This window comes from Felis catus, chromosome B1 (genome assembly GCF_018350175.1).
Source record: "Felis catus isolate Fca126 chromosome B1, F.catus_Fca126_mat1.0, whole genome shotgun sequence".
NCBI lineage: Eukaryota > Metazoa > Chordata > Mammalia > Carnivora > Felidae > Felis > Felis catus.
In genome coordinates this window covers 145,585,180-145,607,074 of record NC_058371.1, presented here as the reverse complement: position 1 = coordinate 145,607,074, position 21,895 = coordinate 145,585,180, and the positions used below count along the sequence as shown (strand labels likewise).

Genomic DNA, 21,895 nt, shown 5'->3' with positions numbered 1-21,895 from the left:
AGAAAGAAGAGGTCAACAAGGTTTAGATACAGATTGTTTTCATGAATAAAAAATGTTAGGAATTGTGGGATGATAGAAGGATGGTCTGGCTGGACCCAAAACACTAGGGCAAGGGGCTAGAAAGAGGTGGGGTGCCTCTAACCTCTGAACTCCTCTTGAAGCCAATTTAGAGGAAAAAAAGAATGGATAGACTTCTGAACTCATTTCCTGGGAGTGACCACTAGCAGGAGATGAAAAGGAATAGCCCATGTTAACACTTTACTTGAATGAGATTAAGAAGGTCAGAAGATTTCTTTCTGGGAGAGAAATCAAAGATGACTTTCAAGTTATCTCCTGACATTTTAGTCAAGTTGATTTGTGTGCTCTTATCATCAGTCATCCCTAGGAAGAAAAGAAACACACGGCTAATTCAGTGCTTTTCAGTGGTAATCAATACAAATGAGAGTGTTTTGGTGTATTACAATTTTATTTAGATAATGTTTTTGACTTGGTTCAAGCCAGAGTGTTAATGACCTAAAATGGGAACATTTCCCTGCCTCCTTTATAATTTTATTCCCCACCCCCACCCCCACCCAACTCTTTTGGTGTCTCCCAGGGAAGGAGCTAGAATCTCCCACTGCCTATTCTGAATATACATATATATTTTTTAAGGTATGAAAAACTAAAATACATAAGACAAAATAGGCCCAAGGCCCTTGGGCTTCTGGGCTGGGCTAGGCCTACTGGATTCTTCTATCAACGGCATGTTTGTTATTTCCTTCTTAACTGTACTTATTATTCTCTTTTGCTCAACTTTATAAACATATGTTGAGCAAAGCATATTATTAAGCCATAATATGGAGGAACACAGATGAAAGACGTGGTTCCATGATGCAGGGTCAAAGAACATCATATTTATCTCCATATTCCTGGCAACTAGTACATAGAAGGAGCTCAAAACATATTTGCTTAATAAACATGAGTGTTGCAGAGGCCAGGCACATATCCAAGTAACTTTAATACAGAACACTGTAACTCATGCTATGGCAGAAACATAAACATTTCTGAACATATTTGTGGAAAACACTCAGATCTGAACATAGGCATAGCACACACTTAATCTACTTGATAGTAAGTAAATAAAATCAAAGATTTACATGAAGTGAAACTCTAAGATAACCTTGAGGTCATCTAAGACAAATTCTGGTTTCACAGCTCATTACCATGTATTGCACACAATGTAGGGCCTCAATCAATTTGATTTTTATAAGCAAAATACATTTTAATCCACAATCTGGGGCATAGTTTGTTACTTCCGTCTGCTAAACATTTCATGTTTGCATGTTAAATTTGAAAAGCTGCTATTTGGCAGACCTCTGCATGCAATGTTTGATTTCATGTCTGAATATTGAATTATTCCATGGGAATTAAAGACATTCCTACAATGTAAGCATTTTGTATGCATTTGATACTGAAATTTAAGAGTGTCTGTGGGGTGACTTCACTGAACAATCAACAGAAGCTGAACGCTGAAAACCAACAGCACAATAATATGATTGTGTGTGATGGCTCTTTGAAAGGTTGTATTTATGAGCCGGAATACTCTATTTTTTATAAAAGGCCAAGTGTCTTAAATTATGGACTTCTATAAAAGATGAAGTGTTGAGGTACTTTCAGATAATCCAATTAAGGTTAAAATTTCATTGATGTGATTTCAGAGAATCCAATTAGAAATAAAATGTCCCTTTCAAAGAAACATTCTTAGGCAAGAAGGGTAATTCAACAAGTATTTCTATTAATTATTTTAGAATTGAAACCAGATTGAGGCAATGTTTTGTAGGAGAGGAGTGAGTGGAAGTCATTGTACAACTTGCCCTGTGCCAACCTGCCTCTGGCACCAGCATCGTGGTCTTTGGGAGCCTCTGCTTTTGTTTCCTCATCTGTTAAATCAGGGAGTGGGATTAGAGCAGGTGTTTACAACCATTTAGGTCTAAACTCATCCTTATTATAATAAATGTTATCTAAATTTCTAAAAATGAAATGCAGAAGCAATATAATCCCTTTGTACACATAATTGGGTGGAACTCAATATAATGTCCTATCCATAATATAAGGCAGAAACAAAGAGAAATCAATTTATAATTGAATAATGTGGTTTTTTTTATAATGTTGAAGCATAGATACGCTAGAAGACCTAATGAAGCAGATGCATGTACCTACTTATAATGAGTAAGTTCACATTTGAGGGAAGTAAGTGGTTTAGAAGACACTCCATGTAAGAAGTATACAGAAATGAAAACCCAGGAGTCTGGATGTGGACACTAGAATAAAAAATAATGTTAGGTTAAGTGATAACAGAGCAGGCTGATTTGTAGGTAATAAAAGAAGAAAGGGAATGGAGAAAATAAGAGAGTATGACACTTCTTTGACAGTTTTATTTGCTGTTTCTTTGTAAAAATGTTTATTTAATCTTGATAGTTTTACTGCCAAATTTGGAAACAAAAAAGTGTTGGCGGAGTGAACAAATTGCTAATTCAAATACCATGGGAGAGAAAGGGAATAGAGAGTGCTAAGGGACTGCTGCTTTTTAGGGTAGTCAGGAAACTTCTCTAAAGTTTTTGCATTTGCAAAGAGAACAGAAAGAAGGAAGGAAGATTATGCAAGGTAGAGAAAGACCCGGAGGGAATGCGCTTAAAATGTGCAAGTGTCTATAAGAAGCCCAGTTTGAGAAGACTGCAGAAGAATATGTAGGGCAAAGTACAGAAGTGGCAAAGGATGAGGTCAGAAAGGTGCCACAGAAGGAGATCATATAGGGATCAGAAGAACTTCTGAAGGGTGTCTGGCTGGCTCGGTCAGTGATTATGAGATCAAGCCCCACATTGGGTGTAGAGATTACTTAAAAATAAAATCTTAACTTTTATCTGAGATGGGAAGTCACTGGAGATATTGAGCTGAGAAGGAACATGATAAGACTTGTATTTTAACAAAAGTATTGTTTTCATTCGTTCAGGATGAATATGTTCCAATTAAAAATAGAGTGTAGGGTTATAATAGAAGTAAGCAGACCAATTAGACCGAGGAGGAGGCTTTGACAGTACTCCAGGTGAGAGATGATGGTGGCCTGGATTTTAGTGGTAACAAAAGGGGAACTAAGAAATGTCTCAATCTTAGATATATGCTTGAGCAGGTTGGAGAATGGACTAGGTGTTTACTGAAATAGGAAGACTTAAGGAGAAGCAGGGCCATGTGTAGGAGAGAAAGCAGGAGTTTAATTTTGAAAATGCCACCTTTGAGATGTTTTCTAGGCACTCAAATGGTGACTGCAAAGATGCAATTGGAAAAGGAGTATGGAGTTTAGAGAGAAGACTGGCCTAGAGATATAAATTTTGGATTTATCAGTGTAAGGATGATATCTAAAGCAATGAGATTGCATAAGATTGTTCAGGGAGTGAATTCAGAGAGAAAAAAGAAATCAGACAATGGGAGTCCTACAGTTAATGAAGTGGATCTATTCATGGAGCTTCAGAAGGGTAGCACAGAAGTAGAAAGGGAATCAAGGGAGAGTGGTATCTTGGAAATCAAATGAAGAAACATGCTTCCAGATCAGCTGTGTTTAGGGTTTCTCGTTGATTAAGACAAGGACTGATTGGCAATTGGAATTAGTAATGGATGGGTCTTTGGTGTCTTTGATAAAAATTTCTTAATATAGAATAGTGAAGATGAAAGCCTTAATTGAGCTCAAAAGAGAAACAAAAGTTAAGACAGCTAAGTGTAGGGGTGCCTGGGTAGCCCAGTCAGTTGAACAACGGACTCTTGGTTTCACCTCAGGTTGTGATCTTATGGTCACAATGGAACCCCGAGTAGGGCTCTGAGCTGGGCATGGAGCCTGCTTATGATTCTCTTTCCCTGTCCCTCTGCCTCTCCCCTGCTCATGCTCACTCTCTCTCTCCAAAAAAAAAAAAAAGACAACTAAGTGTAGATCCTCTTTTGAAGAATTATGCTGTAAGTGATGGTGAAGAGTAGAGCAGTACACAGAGGAGGAAGGGAGGACAGGAGAGTTTTTGCGTATATATATGTGTGTGTGTGTGTGTGTGTGTGTGTGTGTGTGTGCGTGTGTGTGTGTGTGTGTGTGTGTGTGATTTTTTAAGATGTAAGATTACAGAATTTATAGATGGGGATAATTTCCTAGAACAGTGCTGCTCAATAAAACTCTCACTAGGTAGAAATGTCCTATCATTTAAATCTGTGCTGTGCCATCTTATATGGTAACCACTAGTCACGTATGGCTATTGAGCACTGGAAATGTGGCTAATATGACTGAGGAACTGGGTTTGAAGTTGTATTTGATTGCAGTTAATTTAAATTTAAATAGTCACACATGCTAATGCTGAATTTGGACAGCACAGGTCTAGAGAGAGGAAAGTTGGTGAAATAGAAGACGGGTCAATTGCTGTGGTGAGGACCTTGAAGAGCTGAAAGTGGAAGGGATCTCATACGTAGGTATGGCAGCTGGCCTTGATAAATACATGGGCAGTTGATTCATTTTTTAAGTTTATTTATTTATTTTTTTGTGTGTGTATGAGAGAGAGAGAGAGAGAGCTTCTATGGGAGAGGCAGAGAGAGGGGGAGAGAGAGAATCCCAAGCAGACCCTTCACTATCAGCACAGAGCCCTACACAAGGCTCGATCACAAGATCCAGAAGATCATGACCTGAGCTGAAATCAAGAGCTGGTTGCTAAACTGACTGAGCCATTCAGGCACCCCCACATTTCTTTTTTTTAAGTAAATAATATAAATTTGACCCTACTCTTTATTCGCCTAGAGTTTTAGGAGATTTTAATTTTAGCCATAAATGGGGCTTTCTTAATTTTTGCCACCTATCTCTCAGATACTTCAATGATCCCAGGAGACACAGAAAAAAGAAAATATTTGAAGAATGTTCCTTTGGTCTTGCAATCCCTGAAGACAAATTTTCTAAGTCCACATGGTCTGTTTAAGTGCAGAGCTGCATGCTTGGAGCACAGATAAAGTAACCATGTTTGGAGCACAGAAATCTTTGCCAAGTTGGAAATTCCCAATCTTGTGTCTAACTTTCCTGGTGTAAAATACAACCATTTTCCCAGAGCCCTGTTACCTTTCTGGGCATCTGAGAGAAGTTCAGGATGTTTATTCCTAGTGGAAACTCAAATCAGACTGCCTTTTCTAGTCTTGGATAATGTACCTTCTCTTCCCTTCATGTCTATTTCTTTTTAAAGATACTCTCCTCTCTCTTCTTCTCCATCAGGATTGCTAAGATAACCTAAATTACTTTAGGCTTTTATTTAAAAAAGAAGTCTTTAGACATCTCCTTTAGATCCAACGAATTTAGAACTCTCCTGAGCTAAGACGGAGAGATTTTTCTGCTTCACTGAGTTGTGTGTGATCTCACTATAATGGTACTTAGAATGAAGACAACGGTATTTCTGGGAAAGAAAAACCTCCTAATTCATGGGTCTCACAATGCAAGCTTTATAACAAAGGGAAAATTTTTTTATACTTTTGAATAGAACCAAACAACTCCTTGGCTCTTAAGTTTCTTTGACTCAACTCATTTTTAAGCCCCATGACCTGCCTTGAGGACAGCCCTGTCATATCCTCTGGGTCCTCTTCCTATGGTCTATGCAAGGAATAGGGATCTGGAATCCAACTTTACTGGTTAAATTTTATATCCACTTTCTCAAAGAAATTTTTGGAAATAAGAAGAAACTTTGTTGATTCCATATTTAGCAAATTTGTTTTTTATTGAGCCCATTCTAAATGGCTTAATAGAAAACATATTTCCAGAGCTTCTAAGGTTAAAAGCAGAAGTTTTTGTTTTTGGCATATTCATTCATTGTCCTAAGTGGTTTACTCTCTAGATAGTTCATATGATTTTTGGGACTTGTTTATTCTTTCTCCTTGGGGTAGCTCAGATATTTAGAAAAGTAGTCAGAAGATATCAAACTAGAATATTAAGTAATATTTTATATGGTATTTTTAAAAAAGTTTTATTGGGAAGGTATATAAACATATTGCCATATTTTGTATTTTCTTCTTATTCTTCCTCCTCCTCCTATTGTTGCTGCTGTTTCTTCTTCTTCTCTTCCTCCTTCTTCTAATCCCCTTCTCCTCCTCCTCTTCCTCCTCTTTCTCTTTCTTCTTCTTCTTCTTCTTCTTCTTCTTCTTCTTCTTCTTCTTCCTCTTGTAAGAGCATGATTGCTGAGAAGACAAAAAGTGGTTATGTGAGGGGGCAGAAGAAGAGGCTGGAAATAGGAAGAATGTTCTGAGGGTGATAGTAATATATTATTTCTTGATCTGGGTGGTGGTTACACATATGCTTATTCTATAATAATGATTTAAAGTATAGACATATACTTTATATATAAAGATAAGCATTTTTTTCGCTTCTGTGAATATGACAACTCTCACAATTTTTTTTTTAATTGAGGGAATACCATGGGAAAACCATGGTGAAAAAAGGTTTTTCACCTGCAGGGGAGAGACCTAAGATGACCTGCCAAGGGTCAGGGTCACAGAATTCTGTGTATAAGTATTAATGTGTTTTTCAGTCATTAACCATGAAATTTTGCAGAAACCTTTCCAAATTGTCTGATTTTAAACAGGGAACTCTGGAATTCTGGTGGTCTACACAGAAAGGTGTTGCTTCTGATCTCTCCTGCTATGGAGCCATGAAGAGCTGAACTACCCACCTTCCTGTGGGGCTTTGAGGTCCATGTTTTAATCTACACCTTTCTTTCCTGCATGCCTTTAGCATCTCAGAAACAACTTGTCTGAAATAGAACTCCTCAGTAGCAGGATGAGCTTTAAAAAATTTTTTTTCCTCCTGGGATTAAGTTCATTTTGGCTGAGATGACAAAGGAAAACGGACCACGAGATTGTTAATCTGAGTAGTGTGAAGGATTTGATTGTCTTGCAGCTACCACTTCCCTCCAGCATAGCTTTCCCTTTATTCCTCTGTGATTCAGCAGGGAGCAGTTGGAGATGAAGGGCTGGTAATGAGGCCAACAAGAAGAAACCCACTACAAGTTCTGAGAAAGGAGTATACAAGGAAAAAGGGGCTTTGGGATAGGAGAAAACAGTAGGAGGAAAGGATATAAGGTCTCTCACCCAACTCTAAGGGAATGACCAACTGGGTGAACCAAACGTCAACTACTGTAACATTGCAACCAGAACAGAAATATATGACCAAGGCAGTGGAATAGGGGCCAGAAGCCACTTTGGACTCACAAGCTGTTCCCAACTTGTATTTTCTTTGTAATTATTTTAGCTCTTTGTCAGACTAACATTTAAGCCATGTTGGATAAGGACCACACTGTTCCCACATGTCTTCAATTGGGACACAGTCCTAGAGACTCCACATGTATTCAGTTTACTGACTCTGTAAACATATGGTAAACATCAAGCTTCTAAGGAGGGCTCTGAAAGCCATGATAAGACAGCTTTTTCTATCATGGAACTCACACTATGGATGAGGAAATGGGTCAGTAGATGAGGAAGGTGTCAGGTCTTATTCAGGCTCTAGGTTAGATCCTACAGATGAAAGAAAGGAGTTCACATGGCCCCTTTGAGGAGTATACCTAGAAGTTAAAATAAGTAATTAAGGCAGAGAAAGAGTGTTGTATGCTATTTATAACTCTCTACAGAGAGTGTTGAACTTGGGGGAAGAGATTTAGAAAAGAATTCTAGCAAAAATAATTGAAAAGCTGAGTTTTGAAAATAACTAGTTATTATGATGATTTTATATTTTGTTATCTTTTTGAAAAAAGATTTCTTAATATTTTTCCCCCTCTCACATCGTTCCTAGTATGGTATTTTGAACCCAGCAAGTACCTAATGAATTGGGAGAAGACCTTTGGGGGAAGGGACTAAGGTACAGCTTCAGTGGTTAAGGCTTCCAGATGAGACATTTATACCCGGGGTTTCAAGTTAAATTTCAAGGCAATTAATGAACATTTTAATTAATGTCACATTATGATAACATAGAACAGTGTGCTATGATAAGGAAAAAATGAAGAATCATGGTCTTGTCTTTCGTGAATCCTCAATGGATCTTTAAAATGGCAACATGAAGGGGCGCCTGGGTGGCTCAGTTGGTTAAGCATCCGACTTTGGCTCAGGTCATGATCTCATGGTTTGTGAGTTCGAGCCTGAGCCCAGCATCGGGCTCTGTGCTGACAGCTCGGAGCCAGGAGCCTGCTTTGGAATCTGTGTCTCCCTCTCTCTGCCCCTCCTCGACTTGTGCTCTGTTTCTCTCTTTCAAAACTGAATAAATGTAGAAAAAAAAAAGCTTCTTAAAACGGCAACATGAAGTAGACCCACTGTGTGATGATTTAGGAACTTAACTCATCACACTGACATTTGTTAAGTCACTTAATTTGGCTTTAAGAAAAAAATTACTATTGTTAACATAGAGAACAAATCTGTATTTGTTCACTGAAGAGTTCTAAAGCATTGGAATTTCAACAGCAGGAAATTCATTTCCCGATGTGCACTTATCACTTAAGAGACATCAAATAGCTCATGAATTAATACGCCAACAGCTATTGTCATTCCTTCGTGGGGGACGTTCACCGTTGGGTTAAGAGGAGGCTGAGCGCCCAATGCTGTTCATCCCATGTCTTGGGATATGTTTCTAAAGGTCTGACATTTGCATTAAATTTATAGGAGCAAATGTCATTGAATTAAGTGGAGAGGAATTGACATCATAGAATAAGGAGTCAGATGATGGTCCCAAGAGTGTCTGCGGTGCTTAACCTTCATCTAGAACTTCTGTCTCACATGCACTGACTCAGGAAATGCTGCTTCATGTTGTGTAGCTACTTGTCAGGCTTATGACTCAAGAAACTGAAGTATTAGCCAAATGAAACGTTGTGCAATTCAGGCTGCTCACTCACAGCGCATACAATTTTAAATATAATTGTCTGCCAGCTTTGAGACCCTGAAGAGGAGCAAAAATGAAGTAAGAGGTGAAATATTCTGACTTTGCCTGCAAAGGGCAACAGGATGCCAGCAGAATCAGGTCATGCTATTTCCCCCACTTCTAGTGAAATAGTAGACTCATGACAAATTTATGCAAATACAACATGTAAAATAATTTCTGGAAGACAATTTCTTTTTCTTTTTGCCAAATCTTTCCTTTTTTGCCAACTCTTTCCTAATATGGCTTATATTAGTTTGTTTTAGAACCTAGCTCTTCCAATTTTTCCTACAAGCTCGGGACATATTATGTTTATTTCACAGAAAGGCCAAGTCCCTACAAGGAGGGCTGGGAGTGAGAGGCCCTGAGGCAGGGAGATAACACAAGGCAGTTTCACTGCTGTTCTAGTCTTTCTCTCCCACCCCTTCCAATCTCAGAATAGCTAGGGTTCACTAAAGGAATCATAATTATCATCTAAACCTGGGAGTGGAGGTGCCTGGAACTGACAGTGAAATCACATCTTTATTGCAACTCCCACTTGAAAAACTCTCTCCTCTTGTCTAACAGGATATGAACGTTGACTCCCTAAGTAAAAATGCAGTGGTCATTAATATATCAGAAGGAAGTTTCATGAAAATAAAATAAATATCCAGAAAAAGGAAGTCTTCTGCAAGAGGATATAGTCCCTTGGTCCTATAGGAGCTTCTGGGGGTCTTAAAGTGTTTCTAGGTGTCATTTACAGCTCCTGAGTTCCACCTGCCATACCGTATGAACACACTGCCCTTCGGGGGCTCTGTCCTCCACTTGCACTGTTCTCTACTGGGTGGCTCCATTTTTTTCTCCCTTAGCTTCTAGTTATCTACTTTCACCCACTCAGGCAGCTCTTGTGGTAGAGGATGTTTGTCCTAGGAGTTTGTCCTTCCTGGACCCAACGGTGAAGGTGTTCTTTAACACCAACAAAGGATCTAGCAATGAAGTATTAAAAGATCAAAAATTTATTTCTCATGGACTAGAGAACGTCCTAAACTGGTGAAGCATTCTGTATCCCCAAATTACTATATGCAGATTCCAAGTACAAATTCTCAGTGACCAGCTTTGGGCCCACTTTTATGGCTCCCACCCCATTTCTACCGGAAACACTGTTCCAAGCAACAACCAAAGAAAGTCTCCTTATTCTGGGGTAAGGTGTTCAATTATCCTAAGTGAAGATGGAGGGAGATAACATTTTACCAGGGGAAGGGTTCTAAAACATAATCTACCCCAACTCTTTCAATTTTGTTCAGAGCAAGGAGAGGTTCAGAGAGGTTGCTCATTAAGAGTTGCTTGTTGGTGGTAATCAGATCCCTAATTTCCACTCCCGGGCACTGTTAATTATACCATGATGTCTACTATGTTAACATTATTACAAGGGTCACAATAAAGTGCATTCAATCCAGCAAAAGGATATTAACTCCCCACCATGTACTACTATGGCTTACTCTATGCTAATCAAAGAGCTAGGTGCTGGGTGCACCCACAAAGACCCTTCTTTCCTGGAGCTCACAATTGCTGGAGAATAGATTGCAAGAAAAACACTGTTTGCATCATGGTTATGAACGTTAGTTGTCACAGTGTACAATGAGATAATTTACACTGGAAATCGATAGCTGCAATGTTGTTCTGCAAACATTTGCACATGTTCGGCATCTGTGGCATTTCCAGTTTAAGACTTTCTGACTGTATGAGCACATGCTTAGGTCTTGCCATCCTGTTCTCTAGTTCTGAATTTGTGGCTACAAGAATCATAGCATGAGCATGGGCTACATAGAAGGCATGCTGGAAAGGCAGTCACCAGAGGGACGACTACAAAACGTCAAAACAGGAAGTTACCCAACTGACGAGGAAAATTTGTTTTACATTAATTACTATTTTTTTTTACTTGCTAAGGAATCACACTGTCAGTTTCCTATGAATATTTCTGTATAAAAATTTCTGCTCTGAAAAACATTATCCAAAGGATACAAAAATACTAGTTCAAATGTACAGGCACACACACCCAAATGTCCATCGACTGATGAATGGATAAAGATGTGGTATATATATATATATATATATATATATATATATATACACACACACACACACAATGGAAAATTACTCAGCCATCAGAAAGAATGAAATCTCGCCATTTGCAACATCATGGACAGAACTAAAGTGTATTATACTAAGCGAAATAAGTCAGTCAGAGAAAGACAAATACCATATGATTTCACTCATGTGTGGAATTTAAGAAACAAAACAGATGGACATAGGGAAAGGGACAGAAAAATAAAATAAGGTAAAAACAGAGAAGAAGGCACACCATAAGAGACTCTTAACTATAGAGAACACACTGAGGGTTGCTGGAGGGAAGGTGGGTGGGGGGATGGGCTAAATGGGTGATCGGTACTAAGGAAGGCACTTGTTGGGATGAGCACTAAGTGTTATATGTAGTTGATGAATCACTAAATTCTACTCCTGAACCAATACTGCACAATACGTTAACGAACTTGAGTTTCAATAAAATCTTGGAAAGCTAAAAAAAGAAAAACATTAATTCCAACATGAAATATAAATAAAGAAGCAGATGGGGAAACAGGGAAGAGACTCCCACAATGAGGTCACTGGCAGGTAGACTGTCTGTGGAGAGGCCTCCCCCTGACCCGGGTGACAAAACCCTCTAACCCTCTGCTTCCTTTGCTTTTGAGCTCAACCTTTTTTGCTGGTGTTTTTCTTTAGCCAGCAGAATGCTGGCTAAATTACAGATTAGGATGCTGGCATTCTAGATTCTTTTAAAGAAAATGTTACCTGTGCCACTGTGTATGGACCAAATTGTCTGAATTCTTCTACAGAGGAATTGAGTCTATAAAAATGGCTTGATAATTTAGACAAAAGTAATTCCTCAAAGAGAAGTTATTTGTGTATTTAATACATGCCATGCTAGGTAGTCTTTCCTCCAGAGGCAAGACCCAGCCCTTGCCCTAAAATGGTTAACAGTTTTGTTGGAAAGATACCATGAGATGGACAACTCCTGGTCAACTATGCTAAGTTTAAGAACAGTTCAGGGAGACCTGGGTGGTTCAGTTGGTTAAGCTCCTGACTCGGTTTTGGCTCAGGTCATGACCTCATGGTTCATGGGTTCAAGCCCTGCATTGGGCTCTGTGCTGACAGTGAGGAGCCTGCTTGGGATTCTCTTTCTTCCTCTGTCTCTGCCCCCTCTCCCGCATACTCTCTTTCTCTTTCAAAAATAAATAAATAAACATGAAAAAAAAAAGAGCAGTTCAGATTGAGCACCACATCATGGCTGTCTGGGATTTCATGTGAAGCCATAGTCAGAATCCCATTCATATGAAGGAGAATTCTCTCATTAAAACTATGTATATTGAACACTACTATGTGCCAGGTACCAATCTAGACAATTAGGACACCCCTGTCAACAAATTGACCTAATTCCCCACTCTCAGGGGAACTTACATTTTAGCAGAGGCTTTGCTAGTGACTTTGATAGACTCCATCAGGGCTCATATCCCATGAAGCTTCACAGTACCCATAATAGGCCAGGTGTCTACAACAAAGTGGGTGAGTCACCCGAACTACGTGGAAGATCCACCTTGAGAAAGTAAAGACCAGGGCAGGAAAGTATGTATGACTTCCTCTTGCAATTTAAAATCTTGCCTTAAGTGTTTCTGTTGAAATTTTCTAAGCCAGAGTAATCATCCATAGACTGAGGGCACTTTCTATGAAACTGCTTGGTAAAGAATGGATCACCCTGGTATTGGCTATGTGAGAGTCCCTGTAGGAGGGATAGTGGCTGGGTGGGTGGGTGTTCCACTGAGCCTGGGCCTGGGGATCTGGACCCACCTTCTCAGCTCTGCACCTCAGCAGCTTTGCAAAAGACAGTCAGGTTCCCAGACTGTAAGACTCCAATGATCTAAATGCAAACAATTGGTAAACTGAATTGTTACACTGATGTGAGTGAGTATAATACACATATTGATGGCTAGATTATTGAATTTTGAGACTATAGTACGGCAAAGGTAACAAAAAGGGTGAAAATTCAAATATACATTGAGAATAGGCAATGTGGCTGGCTTTTCATGTGGTTCTAATGACTTACTTTTTATACCAATCTTTTAAAAAGACATTATTGGTTTATTTTATAGGTAAAATAGCTGAGACTTACAGGGCTATGTGGAGTCCCACAGGCCATGAGATCAAGGTCCATAGGAATAATGGCAATACTTTCATAGCACCTTTGTTAACATGCTGACTGTTCCTCACAACACTGTCGGGTAAGATCAAGGTCCATAGGAATAATGGCAATACTTTCATAGCACCTTTGTTAACATGCTGACTGTTCCTCACAACACTGTCGGGTAAGATCAAGGTCCATAGGAATAATGGCAATACTTTCATAGCACCTTTGTTAACATGCTGACTGTTCCTCACAACACTGTCGGGTGGGTACTCTTTTTAATCTCCATCTTTTTTTTTTTTTTTAATTTTTTTTTTCAACGTTTATTTATTTTTGGGACAGAGAGAGACAGAGCATGAACGGGGGAGGGGCAGAGAGAGAGGGAGACACAGAATCGGAAACAGGCTCCAGGCTCTGAGCCATCAGCCCAGAGCCTGACGCGGGGCTCGAACTCACGGACCGCGAGATCGTGACCTGGCTGAAGTCGGACGCTTAACCGACTGCGCCACCCAGGCGCCCCTTTTAATCTCCATCTTATGAAGTACCTACTGAATGCAGAGGTTAAGTAGCTCACCCAAGATCCCAGACTGTTGTTAGTAGAACTGGGATTCAAATTTAAATCTCTAAAATTCATAGGCTCTTAACCATAATTCTATTCTGTCTCTCTGAGTAATTAATTACTATGAACTAAATATGTGTGTAATTTTTTAAATAAATTTTTCCGTATAATTAAAAAAATACATTTCAAGCTTTTACGAGTGTTCCAACTTTTCCATATGTCATTTTGTTTTTTTATATAATGAAGTCTTAAAAAGAATGGAAATAGACTGTCCCATGTTATAATCACATAAGGAGGAAGATTTTCCAAGCACTGCTAAAAACTCTAACTCCATGAATTCTACAGTTCATAGATCTTTTCTTCCTAGAATTTAATTTCCGTGTTAAATTTAATTTGTCTATCATTGCCTCAAAGCATCAAGAATATGCTGAAACAACACCCAGGAAAAGTAGGGGATGTGGCATGTACAGCCTTGAGCTTGTTAGAGGGAGGGCAAGAACTGTGAGGAAAGAACTCTGGTCCTGTCCTTTCCTTTCTGTGCGGGAGAAATCTTGACATTTCTAAGAGAAGAGCCAGGAGCAGTTCCTAGTTCTCAGAACTGTTGGTCTGCTGATGAAAATGAGCATTTTTCATTTTGGACAAGTTATGTTGGAGATTCCTATCACTTCCCAAGTGAGACGCCAGGTTGAGAGTTGGTTCTTCAAGTCCAGCGCTGCTCGGTGCCAAGGAGAACAAACAAATGGACAGATAAATAAATATCAAAGGCTGATAGCTCAGGGTCAGAGAGCATGAAGAGGCAGAAAGAACTGCGTTTTAATCCTCACTCTGTTAGACCTTCACATGGTGATCTAAGGTGTTTAATTTCATTGAGCCTCAATTGCTACAATTGCGAAATGGGGATTTATTCAACAGACATGTACTGAATGCCTACAATGTGCCAGATATTGTTGCAGGTACTGGATACAGCCCTGGACAAAACATGCAAAATTGTCACCCTTGTTGAATTCGTATTCTAGTGTAGGTGGGGGGAGCAATGTAGCGAGTCAAGTAATAAACCAATGAAAAAGTGAAATATATAGGATATCAAATGGTTGTATCAAAGAGAAAAATCAGGGAAGGTGTGATGGACTATCCGCTGAGGGTAGAGTAGGGGAGCCAAGGATGTTGAGGGGTTAGACTTGTAAATAGGATGGTCAAGGAAGCCTTCACTGAGAAGCAAAGATTCTAAGGGAGGAGAAGAAGGGAGCCGTACAGATACCTGAGAGAGGCTGTTCCAGCAGATGGAAGAGCTAGTGCAAAAGTTTTGAGGCAGGGACCTGCCTGGCGGGATTAAAATAACAACAATCAGGGTGGCTGAAACAGATTGCATGGAAATCAAGAGGGCACGGGGTCAATGGAGGGGTCAAGGTTTCAGACTGCACAACTGGAATAATGGAGCTTTCAGTTACAGAAATGAAAAATCTTGGGAAGGACCATACCTGATTTTGAACTGGTTAAGTCTGAGATTCCCAGTGCTGCCCGGGTGAGATGTCAAGAAGTCAGTTGGGTAGTCAAGTCTGCAGTCAGCAGAGGGGACCAGGCTGGACATATAAATGTGGGAGTTGTCAAGTATTAAAAACATTTCAAGTTAACAGAAGTGGGTCTAAGTAGAGAAGAGAAGAGGTCCAAGTTCTGAGGTCCAAAGCTTGAGGTCTGCCAATATTTAGTGGTCTCAGAAGAGCCAGCGACAGAGTAAGAGAGGTAGAGGAAAGTTAGGAAAGTGTTTTGTCCTGGAAGCCAGGGGAAGAAAGGAAGCTGAGGAGGAAGAGGAGAGTTACTAGGTCAAATACCATAGGTAAATTAGCACTTTCTTCATAGCATAATGGCATCAAGTTAAATAAAAACAGTATTTGTACAACACAGCATAATGCCCATCACAACAGCTGGCACAAAACAAGAACCTAGTCCATGCTTTATTTCATTAAAACAAAATCTACTTGGACTTCCCAAAGTAAAATTTAATCCCATTCATAATTTCACGGAGATATTTGATCTGCTAATAGAAAGCATTACTTTATATCTCCAAAGACAGTGAAACTCTTAAAATGGGAGGAAATAAACTATTTCGTAGAGGTATTTCATGAAAAGTAATATAGATTCTCTTTTATCCATAAAATTTATACTTTAATAAATCATAAAACTGAGGCAGTAGATTTGATATACAGAATTTTGCTTCATAAATGAATTTTTTAGGAGTAATTCATTTTATGCGTTAAAGGACAGCTAAAAGGAGGGAGAGATGAAAAGAAAATGGAATAAATAAGACAATCTTCATGCTTACTCTGCACGATACTCTGCCTGGTGCTTTATAAGTGCATCTTCTTCAATTGGCACATTCACCCTGCAGACTGAAAATGGCTCATCCCAAACAATGGAAATGGAGTGCCCTAATGTCTCTGCAGTGGCGATACCTGCCAGACAAGGTGCGGGCTGTAAGGCTGGCCATACAAGTGTTTTCTCTAAATGCCAAGCACCATTTATACTAAGGGAGAAGCTGTATTATTTACACTGAAAAGTAAAATGACCGAAGGATGGAGATATGCATTTGTCCCCAGTGGTGTCTTTAGCCAACCAAAATTTTAGAATAATGTGAAGAAGTAAAGGCAGAATCACAATTTTCTATTTCTTCTGGTCTAAATCCTTCATTTCTTAGTTGAAGACAAGGAAGGCCAATGACTGTCTTCCAGATGACAGGAAATGTTTTGAGAGTAATAGCAGATCTCTGTTTTGGGCTTGTGATGCCCATTCACAACATCTGTGAGCAGGTGAGCCCAGACTATCACAGAATGTACCCACCATGTGTCATCTGCAGACTGGATTTTCTGCGGAGTAGACTGTCAGAAATGGCCTTAAGGCCTTGCCTGTGGAGATGAATACAAAGATTGAACACAGATATTTTGAATAATCCTAGTAACTCATGGATTTAGTTTGCACAGGACACTGAGTTCTTCAAGGCCACCATTACTTAGTGGGGTTTTGTAAGCAGCTGTAAGATTGGATGCTTGAGTCCAATGGTGCTTACTATACTGCCTAGGACAGGAAGAGAGAGTGAACCCTGTTCTTGGGGCCTATACTGTATCACATGATAATTTAAGTACCTACTTTTTAACCCTCTATCCTTCTAAAATGTGGAGAGCGGAGAATATGTCTACAGTTGCCAAGATTGTAATCCTCACCAACTGGTTTATGGTTAGTACACAATAAACATTTGCTGCATGAATGCGTTGTGCTTTATTTCACAGACCTGCCAACCCTCATGTCCATAATAGGCTATAGAGATGCCCACATACACTACTTTTAGTGTCACAAATTTAGTGCTCACTTCGACAGCACATATATTAAAATTGGAATGATACAGAGAAGATTTGCATGGCCCCTGTGCAAGGGTGACACATAAATTAACGTCACCAATTTAGAGCAAGAGATAGAGAGATGTGACAATTGCTCAGGAAAATGTAGAGCCACGTATTTTGAAATTCAGAATCTTCAAGGGGGGGGGGATTATTGAGCCCACTGAACTCCATGCTCTGTGAGAGCAGGAATTGTGTTTATCTCATTCACCGTTTCATCCAAGAGGCTTCATAGTATATGACCTATATTATTATTGTTAATGATTAAATTTTAAACTATCAAGTTATCACAAAAGGTACTTGATGAATAGCAATGATGAAAATGGACTGAATTGGTGTTAAATGCTAGAAGTAAAGGTATTCACGAGGGTCTTGTGATGTGTTCCACTGGATGAATTTCTCTTCATCATCTTTTTTGGTAACAAATAACTTCTTAGGGATGAACACTCAGCAAACAACCAAGAAATATTATCCTAAGGTAGATTTTACTCAAAGAAAACAAGAGTTGTCAAAAAAAATATCTTAAATTAATAGGAAACGGGCTGAGTCAATAGAACAGTTAATGTAAAAAATTGTGCTCAGAATCTGATTACCTAAAAAATTTGTATTTATTGTTATCTTGAACCTCTATGCCAAATGTTTTGAAAATGGTCTTGTGAAACTCTAGCTCTTTCAATAACATCTTGGAATATTCAAATACCAAATCTTTGTTGAATTAAATGGTCTACATAGTGGTTGAGCAAAGGCTAAACTGTTTAGGTCTTTATGTGAAATTAGTATTTTAATTTTCAATTATATCTGTATGGAAATATTCAAAATTAGAGCTGACAGTGGCCTCGCTGAGATGTAACAGGGTCTCTCAATGTTGAAGAAGCAGTAGTATCAATAAAGGTTTTCATCCCCAGGAACCATATATGGGTATACTTTGTTATACCAGTGGTTTTCTTAGAGCTGTGATATCAGTTATGGGTAATAGTCCTGTAAGAACAGAAACAAATGATACACTTTATCGTTCCTTTTTCACTCGTGAATCGGGTTATGTCTGCTATTCAATTGTGTAAAGATAAAACAAATTAGCTTATTAATCTCATAAAGGCAGAGATTCTTAATTGTTATCTGGAACTAAAGAAAGGTCAGTAAAGACCCTCTACTTGGCCAAAATGCCAAACTGAGCTACCCCTCAGGATGGATGCATGTAGTTAAAGGAAGCATATTTATTATTCTGAGTGAATTTGCTTTTGGAACTTTACCACCTTGTAACATGAAGAGCACTAAATGGAGATAATGATGCAAAATAATTGTCACTGTGCCTGGTTCAAATAGACACTTGGAAATCTTATTTCTGGCCCCACTCTCTCTTTTTCTTGCTTTACCTGTAGAGCCCTGAATCATGACTATTCAGCTACATTATGTCTGGGTATCATGAGTGCTGAGCTCCCTGAAAGGAATGTCTTCAGATGTCTTCAGAAGATACCCTAAGTATCTTCTTCTTACTCTTACTCCTTCTCCCCATATCTCCTCTTCTTTCTTTACTCTAATTAGTTGAAAGTGGATTAGTTCCAACATGATAATAACTAGGTCACTAGGCAAAAAGTAACAGTTAAAGAAAGAAAGAAAGAAAGAAGAAAGAGAAGAGGGAGGGTAGGAAAGAGCAAAGGAAGGGAGGAGTAGGTGAGGGGGAGAAAGGAGGGAAGGAGGGAGGAAGGAAGGAAGGAAGGAAGGAAGGAAGGAAGGAAGGACCCTATAATGTTATAGGCCATTGCTAACTTGTAATATTATAACTAAGATATCAAAGATGACCCTTTCCTTTTGCACTTTCTAGAACCCCCACCTAGATTAAGAGGGTCTTATTTCTATAATCAATATGCTTGTTCTAGGAATAGGAACAAGTAAGACATTTTGCTTCTCCAAAGTGATTCTTGGACAAAAAGTCTTCATAAGCCACCATCCCTAAAAGTAGTGTGGTCAGGTCCTGACTGAAAGTGTCAGGGTGACTTTGACCAGATGAGGCCGAGGCAACCTAATGACCCATTTCTGTCTCCTGTTAATAACCTTTCCTAAGTTCTTAGAAAGCTCTCTTTCCAATAAAAGACTCTGTGTCAAACTTCCCATATTATCTTTAGGTTCCAGTTTGGGTTATTTTTCTGGATTTTGTTTTGGTTATCTATCAGTCTTTAGTGGCAACTCCAGGTTTTGATTTTGGTTTGAGATTTGTTTATCCTCTGGGTCCCAAATCTGACCCTCATTGTATTTCTGAACTTAGTGCTGTTAGGTCTTGGTTCCAGATATTTGTCTATTTGCTTTAGTTCCTGATTTCAGTTCTGACCTCTGCTTTTGGGAGGGAAATCTTTGTCTTTCAAATTTTCTTTATTACTCAAAATCCATTTAATTGTTTTCTTTTCCAAGAAGACTTTCCCAATCCTCTCAAGTAGAATAAACTTCTTTCTTCTTGGCTCCAGTTTTTTTTGTTTTTGTATCTCGAGCATTTCTCCACTTTTGCATTAAATGTGAAATTATCTTGAAAGCAAGGGTCTCCTTGCAAGTCCATGCTTATGCAATGCCATAGCCAAAATAGCATCCTCAATTTACTGAATTTAGGTGTTGGCCATTCAACCATTGTGATGCCTTCTAGCGTCACAGTTCAAGTGCTGACTGTGGATGTCATCCAAAAGAGAGCTGTAAGACATAAGGCATACAAGAACAGACATGCTGAACATCAGGATTTGCATGGTCAAGCCCCAAACTTTCATTCCAAGGAAATGAAAAACTGTTCTATGAGATCAGACAAAGGACAGGACTCAAGTTTGGAGTGAATTTCTGAGAAGATTTGAGATCGAGGTACATGCAGTCATGTACCTTGGATACATGGATAGAATGCCCATGGATGTGTTTTCTAGTTCCTATAAAACAAAGATGAAGGGATATCAGCTGAAGTTGAGATTAACTGTAGAGGAATCTAAAAGAACTACCACTTTTCACAGTGAGTAATGCACTTAAGTCATTCTTCTAACTTACCACTTCTTTTTTAATTTTTTTTTTAACGTTTATTTATTTTTGAGACAGAGAGAGGCAGAGCATGAACGGGGGAGGGTCAGAGAGAGGGAGACACAGAATCTGAAACAGGCTCCAGGCTCTGAGCTGTCAGCACAGAGCCCGATGCGGGGCTCGAACTCACGGACCGCGAGATCATGCCCTGAGCCGACGTCGGCCCCTCAACCGACTGAGCCACCCAGGCGCCCCTAACTTACCACTTCTTAAGTGGTCTATATAAATTCACAACCGGCCTTGCAGTATCCTTCAGTAAACCAGCTGTGGTATGGTAGAAAGAAAACTTGACTTGGAATCAGGCAGTCTGATTTAGGATCTGGCTTTCCATTACCAGATATGTGAGCATAGTAAAGTCACTTAAATGCTCTAATTCTCACTTCCCCTCTGCAAAATGGGATTATAGTAGATCCTACTGGTGCCTATCCCTATCCCCTTTTTCTTTCAGGCCATACACCCTTCCCTCAGCTGGTAGAAGTGCTGGCTGATAATAACTCATAGCTGTCCCCTTCCCATAAGAAATGCCCTTGTCCGCGGTGGTTTATACACCACACTCCCTTCCTCTGATAGTTCACAGCCAGTGAGTAGCTGGCATTGGTGATGAGGAGTAATAAGGTTAATCTCACAGAGTTGTTTGGATTAAATAAAATAGCATACATGAATATGCCTGGGATGATAAGTTAAGTATTAAAATTAAAAAAAGAAAAAAAGAAAAACTAGAACTAAGAAACTGTAGTCTTGTATGGCTAATTTGTAAAGTTAGACTCATGATGTCAAGGAGTATAGTCATGACCTCTGACATTTTCTGGGTCAGAAGCCGGGGTGGAATGGTTGGCACATTTAAAAATGACAACACTTGTGTTCGCATACATGACACAATCTTTCTAAACCAGTAGAAGAAATGCAGCCTCATGGCAGTGCCAGTAACATGTGAGATAAAGAGGATGTTGCCCTCCATGTCGGGCTGTCCTCCTTACCAACTTCCTAGCAAATTACATATATTCATACTTTCAAATAAGTAGAATGTTTCACATAGCTCACTGCTACTCTTGACCCATTATGAGCAGATTTAAGATATAGTTTTATTCAGGTCTTCAAAAGAAGCAACTCGGTAATTCTTTCAGCAAATGATGGTGATAACAATTGTTCCATTTATTGAATGCCTATTGTGTGTGGATTACTCTTCATACACTCATCGCATTGGTCAATTTTTGGTTGTTCTAATCACCCCAAATTTGCACACAAGGAACTAGAAATTCCTTTATTTAATGACTTCTTGAAGGTCACACCTTCAGAACAAGGGTTGGGAGCCAGGTTTATCTGACCATCCAGCGTGCTCATGGAAGCTGAATTAGGGCTGAAGCTGAATTAGGGCTGCGCGAAGGTAAATCCATGTTTTCTGTTTTTATTTTATAATTTGACCCAGGCCTAACCAGAATGTGGAAGAAGAGCAAGCATCATGGTATAAATTGCTCTTAGCTCAAATATTTACAAAGAACCACCAAGGGGATTACTAAAGGAGGGCTATTGTTTATTGGTGAATCATAAATGAGAAATTGAGTGGCGCAATTATTTCATAAACTCTGAGAATGGAGGCTAATGTGAGGGATCGTTCCTAATACCCACACATTTGACAGCTTGGAAAATGATATCCTCCCAACCCTGTGTGCAAGATTGCTCAAATTTTCAGTGTCGCTGAGGGTACGTGGCTCAAAAGTAGGAAGAAGATGTGGCTAGTGATGGGTTTGGCAGAC

General features: G+C 39.3%; 1 non-coding gene across 1 annotated transcript; it reads left to right on the top strand.

The window, feature by feature from the left end:
• Positions 1 to 17,060: 17,060 nt before the first annotated feature.
• On the top strand, positions 17,061 to 17,162 carry LOC111560283. Its single transcript, XR_002742041.1, has one exon. It is a non-coding gene; the product is annotated as a U6 spliceosomal RNA (small nuclear RNA).
• Positions 17,163 to 21,895: the final 4,733 nt, after the last annotated feature.